Genomic DNA, 6,219 nt, shown 5'->3' with positions numbered 1-6,219 from the left:
CGTGAGGCCAGGCCAGGCAGGGAGCCTGCCATAGCCCCACAGGGGTGGCAATCTCACGGGCCAAATCCAAATCCCTGATGGGCCAAATCCAGCCCACGGGCCATAGTTTGTCCTGCCCTGAAGGATTTACAGCAGTGGTGGGCAACCAGGTAATCTGCTGGTGGGCCATGAGACAGTTTGTTTACATTGACCATCCGCATGCAGGGCCACCTGCCGCTCCCAGTGGCCATAGTTTACCGTTCCTGACCAATGGGAGCTGTGGAAAGTGGCGGCCAGCACATCCCTCGCTGTTCCTTGCCAATGGAAGCTGTGGGAAGCGGTGGCCAGCACGTTCCTGTGGCCCACGCTCCTTCCCACAGCTTCCACTGGCCGGGAACAGCGAACCGCCGCCACTAGGAGCTGCAGGTGGCCGTGCCTGCGGATGGTCAATGTAAACAGTCTTGCAGCCTGCCAACAGATTACCCTGATGGGCCACGTGCAGCCCATGGTCTGCAGGTTGCCCACCACTGGTTTACAGTCTCAGACCTTATCTGCATAGCTACAGAGGAAAGTTATTTTTTTGACTGAAGGTGTGACTTTTAAGTAATCTATATAACACATCCCACCCATTTGTAGGTACTCTTATTCTGGTATAAGAGTAGATTTCTTAAATTTAGCACATGTTGCTTGAGAAGAGGGTTAAACTAAACTCAAAAGGGAACCACTCCTACTGGAATAAGTGTGTCCACAGTTGGAGTTATGCCAGTATAACTATATCAGTTACAACTGGTAAAACTTTCCCAAGTAGACAAAACCTTACTTTTCTTTGTATGGTGTCTACCACCTCGTCATGCCAGTGTGTTACCACACTATAAGCAGTAATCCACAGTTGAGAATGATCATAGACTGGCTTCATCAGATATGGGCTACATGCCCAACAAGCCAAAATGAGATAGACAAGGGGAAAGAAATTATGAAGCAGACCCTTTGAAACAATAATGCAGTTAATTTTTTGTAAACAAAATTTTCCGTAACTGATAATTTGGGGACCTCCAAGCCCAGTAAGGGATTCAGTCAATGCCTGCCCTGGAAGCTTGGGGGTTTGTGCTGTGCAGCTATGGTTTGGATTCCTGACACTAGTAGCCAATCCATAAGCATAAAGTCTCACCCTGGCTCTCACTAGCCTAATTATGCTTTGCAGGATGACACCAACAGTCCTTACTGTCCCAAGTCTCCCCAAATACATCCTCCCCAAGTTCTTAATTACCTACCAGACTCGTATTTTTTCCCTCTGGTTCATCACCCTTGAGGCATGAAACCAGCCCCCAGAAACCAGCTTACTTTACCATATGCCCTCCATACAATTTGCACACCAGAGACCTGGTTGAAATATAAATGAATGAAAAGTTTATTTGATAGAAGAACTACAGATTCAAAGATGAAGGGAAAGCAAACGTACAAGTTACACAGAAAATAAACATAAAAATGCACCGTATGGGAAGGAGGTGAGCAGCCCTCAGTGGTGAAAGAACAGGTTAAGGACTATTTAGAAAAGCTGGACATGCACAGGTCCGTGGGGCTGGATGCACTGCATCCGAGGGTGCTGAGGGAGTTGGCTGATGTGACTGCAGAGCCATTTGGCCATTATCTTTGAAAACTCATGGTGATCGAAAGAGATCCCAAATGATTGGAAAAAGACAAATACAGTGCCCATCTTTAAAAAAGGGAAGAAGAAGAATCTGAGAACTACAGACTGGTCAGCCTTACCTCAGTCCCTGAAAAAATCATGGAGCAGGTCCTCGAGGAATCCATTTTGAAGCACTTGGAGAAGAGGAAGGTGATCAGGAACAGTCAACATGGATTCATAAGCAAAATATGAGGGCATACCAAGGGCAAGTCATGCCTGACCAACCTGATAGCCTTCTATGATGAGAACTGGCTTTGTGGATATGGGGAGAGTGGTGGATGTGATATACCTTGACTTTAGCAAAGCTTTTGATAGGGTCTAGCACAGTATTCTTACCAGCAAGTTAAAGAAGTATGGATTGGATGGAGTATAAGGTGAATAGGAAGCTGTCTAGATCGTTGGGCTCAACGGCTAGTGATCAATAGTTCAATGTTCAGATGGTAGCTGGTATCAAGCGGAGTGCCCCAGGGGTCAGTCCTGGGGCTGATTTTGTTCAGCGTCTTCATTAATGATCTGGATGATGGGATGGATTGCACCCTCAGCAGGTTTGCGGATGACACTAAACTGGGGGGAGAGGTAGGTACACTGGAGGGTAGGGATAGGATCCAGAGTGACCTAGATAAATTGGAGGATTGGGCCAAAAGAAATCTGATGAGGTTCAACAAGGCCCAGTGCAGAGTCCTGCACTTATGATGGAAGAATCCCATGCACCGCTACAGGTGGGGGACTGACTGGCTAACCGGCAGTTCTGCAGAAAAGGACCTGGGGATTACAGTGGATGAGAAGCTGGATATGAGTCAACAGTGTGCCCTTGCTGCCAAGAAGGCTAACGGCATATTGGGCTGCATTAATAGGCGCATTGCCAGGAGATCGAGGGAAGTGATTATTCCCCTCTGTTCGGCGCTGGTGAGGCCACATCTGGAGTATTATGTCCAGTTTTGGGCCTCCCACTACACAAAAGATGTAAACAAATGGGAGAGAGTCCAGCGGAGGGCAACAAAAATTATTAGGGGGCTGGGCTCATGACTTATGAGGAGAGGCTGAAGAAACTGGGCTTGTTTAGTCTGCAGAAGAGGGAGGGAGGATTTGATAGCAGCCTTCAACTACCTGAAGGGATGTTCCAAAGAGGATGGAACTAGGTTGTTCTCAGTGGTGGCAGAAGACAGAACAAGGAGCAATGATCTCAAGTTGCAGTGGGGGAGGTCAAGGTTGAATATTAGGAAAAACTATTTCACTTGGAGGGTGGTGAAGCACTGGAATGAATTACCTAGGGAGGTGGTGGAATCTCCATCCTTAGAGGTATTTAAGGCCTGGCTTGACAAAGCCCTGGCTGGGATGATTTAGTTGGGGATTGGTCCTGCTTTGAGCAGGGGTGTTGGACTAGATGACCTCCTGAGGTCTCTTCCAACCTTAATCTTCTATGATTCTATGAACCACAGGCTTTTCACTTTCATATCAGATAAAATCTCTTTTCTGATCAGAGTTACCTATTGCCCCAGCACAGCACTTACCTATATGAGAGATCCAGCATTCATAGCCAGCCTCCTGCTTCAAGCCTGTCATCCAAGTTCTGGATAAAAAAACCCTCCGCTTCAAACCTCCTTTCAAAAGGCTTATTCCTCTACTTTTTTTCCTTCTCTTTCAGTTCACAGTGAATCATGGTTAATCAGGGTGGGGAAATTCTCTCCTTATTTGATGTCCTGGAGCCAGGATGTTCTTTTTAATTACCAGTTGTTTCAGTGTCTTTCCATTAACTCTAATCATCCTTTGCATAGTCCATTTTCACAGCTTTCTCCTGTAAAATCAGTTTATTTTGTTTTGTGGAGTGTTGCATGGAGCAAATGGGGAGGAAACATTTAGAAAAACTAGGAAAGTGATATTTTAAAATCACAGAAACTGGGTATGTGGGTTTAGAAGCGTTCAGTATTGGCCAGCCCACTCCTCTTGGTAACATTTCTATTGACTTCAATGGCAGCAATTTTGTCAATTCGGTGCTTTTGAAAATCCAACGCATAGTACAGTAGAATCTCAGAGTTACGAACACCTTGGGAATGGAGGTTGTTTATAACTCTGAAATGTTCGTAACTCTGAACAAAATGTTATGGTGGTTCTTTCAAAAGTTTACAACTGAACATTGACTTAATACAGCTTTGAAACTTTACTACACAGAAGAAAAATGCAGCTTTCCCTTTATCTTTTTAGTAGTTTACATTTAACACAGTACTGTACTGTATTTACCTTTTCTTTTTCTTGTCTTTGCTGCTGCCTGATTGCGTACTTCTGGTTCCCAAAGAGGTGTGTGGTTGACTGGTCAGCTTGTAACGCTGGTGTTCATAACTCAGAGGTTCTACTGTATCTGAAACTACTTTTTAATGCATATATGAAGGGGACTATATTTCAAGTTGACAATGTTCCTTTAACTTGCAGCAAGTGTGTTCTGTAGTTATATATCAGACTAACGAGGGGTGTTGGAGAAAACACTTACTTGGGATCTATACACAGCAGTGTACTACAAGTTGAGTCATATTTTGCTTAAGGAAAGTATATCATTTTGGTCTTGTCTTTACATCCGTCTGCGGCCATGTCTACACCACCACTTATATCAACGAAATTTGTCGCTCAAGGGTTTGAAAAAACCCACCCCTGAGCAATATAAGTGGTTGTGTGCACAGTGCTATGGCGGCAGGAGACACTCTTCCACCAACACAGGCCTAAATGTTCTCTGTTATAAATATGCCTGTCAAGGCTGAGCCCTATCAATGAAAAATCATGTGAGAGCCCTTAATCCCCAAAACTTTCAGTGTAAATTGAGGGTGCTCATCACTTTGCAAGATTGGCTTCTAAATGACAATGACTCCCTTCTCTTTTTAGCAGCTGAATTGTAATGCTGGCTGGGTGTAAGACTGCAAAAATTGCCTTGAGTTTTGGTGAGAAAAGGCAGGCCCTGTATGAAAGATGGGATACTGGGGAACACACAAAACCCTGTGGGAAGATTGGGGGGAATATCAAGTAGTCCCTGAAATAGTGGGGAATGGGAAAGTGGCAGAAAGGGAGCTTGTGGTGGCAGAACCAGAATGCAAGGTGCAATAAACTCAGGCTACAAACTCAAGGTATGAATTGAGTGACCCTCTGCTAAAGGTACAACTGCTACTAAAATGTAGCATGTATCTGATTAGAAACAGGCTATTTTTAAAATCAATCAGATGATGGATCTAATAGTTGGGGCAGGGAAGAGCAGCGATTAGGCTTCAACAATGGCTAGTTTGAGACAAAAAGAAAAGGAGGACTTGTGGCACCTTAGAAGTTAACAAATTTATTTGAGCATAAGCTTTCATGAGCTACAGCTCACTTCATCGGATGCATTCAGTGGAAAATACAGACAGGTTGTAAACTCAGGGCAGGGACTGACTGACTTGTAAAATGCCTCCAACAATGGGGCTTCCTTTTTGGTTGTGCCCAACATGCTAATGTAATAGACATGATTAATAATGTCCTGTGGAAAAAGCTGGCACTGCAGTTCTACCCTGGGAAGATCATGGGTCAAAAAGTAATTCCATCACCCTATCAAGCATTTTCAGATCTTCAGCCTTAGCAAGGGGCTTTCATTTTGGCTTTCTAAATGTTATGTGGCTGTTGAAATGGGTGTGCAGTAATTACATGCTAGAGAGAAATGGCCTATAATAGCCTCCACTGCCCACCTGAGAGCACCCTCTAAATAGCTGTTAGTATGCATATTGGCCTCCTTCTAATCCAACCTTAAAACTTTCTTTTGCTGGGCCTGGGACACTGACAAAAAAATGGCAAGCCAGGCCAGTGGTGAGCTGAGAACAAGACCCAGCCTGCTACCTACCATTGGCTCAGTGCTTCCTTCCGCTCCTGTCTTGTCAGTATCCACCTGCTGTCTCCTAGCTTGCACGGGGAGGACCATGACCCCCTGAGGTAGGCGCTGTCTCTGCTGTGTTTGTGCAGCACCCGGTACCCTGGGCTCCAGCCCTGGCCCATGCCTCTCTCCCGGATCCGCAGCAAACGACCACCCGCTGGAGGCGGCCGAGGCGCAGGGTGGGCTGCTCAGCCCTGCCGGAGCCGGGCAGGCTTGCAGGTGCCTGGCAGCGCGGCATCTAAGCCCCGAGGGGGAAGGGGGATGTCGCTGAGACAGGCGACGCTCCCGCTCCTCGCTGCGAAACGCCTCTTAGTGCGGTGACCGGAGACGGGGAGGCCGGGCTCCTGGCCCGCCGGCCCGCCCGCCCGCATCCGGGGAGCTCAGGGCTGCACCCGCCCTGCCCGGGGGTCACTGGCCGGGCCGCTCTACGCTGGAGCGGCCGCCTGGGCACGTGCGGGAGGAGCAGCTTCTCCCAGCCCCGACCGCACCCAGGCTCTGGCACGCGCGCCTCGCGGCGCTACGAGCACGGAGCGCCATCGTTCGCACATGCGCAGTGAGAAGGCAGGGGAACGAGCGCGTCGGTGAGAACGGCACCGAGCTTCTCACGCATGCGCAGTCAGGGAGTCCCGTTCAGGCACGTAGACAGACAGCTATCCCTGGCGCGGGTCGATGA

The sequence above is a fragment of the Lepidochelys kempii genome, chromosome 3 (assembly GCF_965140285.1).
Source record: "Lepidochelys kempii isolate rLepKem1 chromosome 3, rLepKem1.hap1, whole genome shotgun sequence".
Taxonomy (NCBI): domain Eukaryota; kingdom Metazoa; phylum Chordata; order Testudines; family Cheloniidae; genus Lepidochelys; species Lepidochelys kempii.
This window is presented reverse-complemented; position numbering follows the sequence as displayed.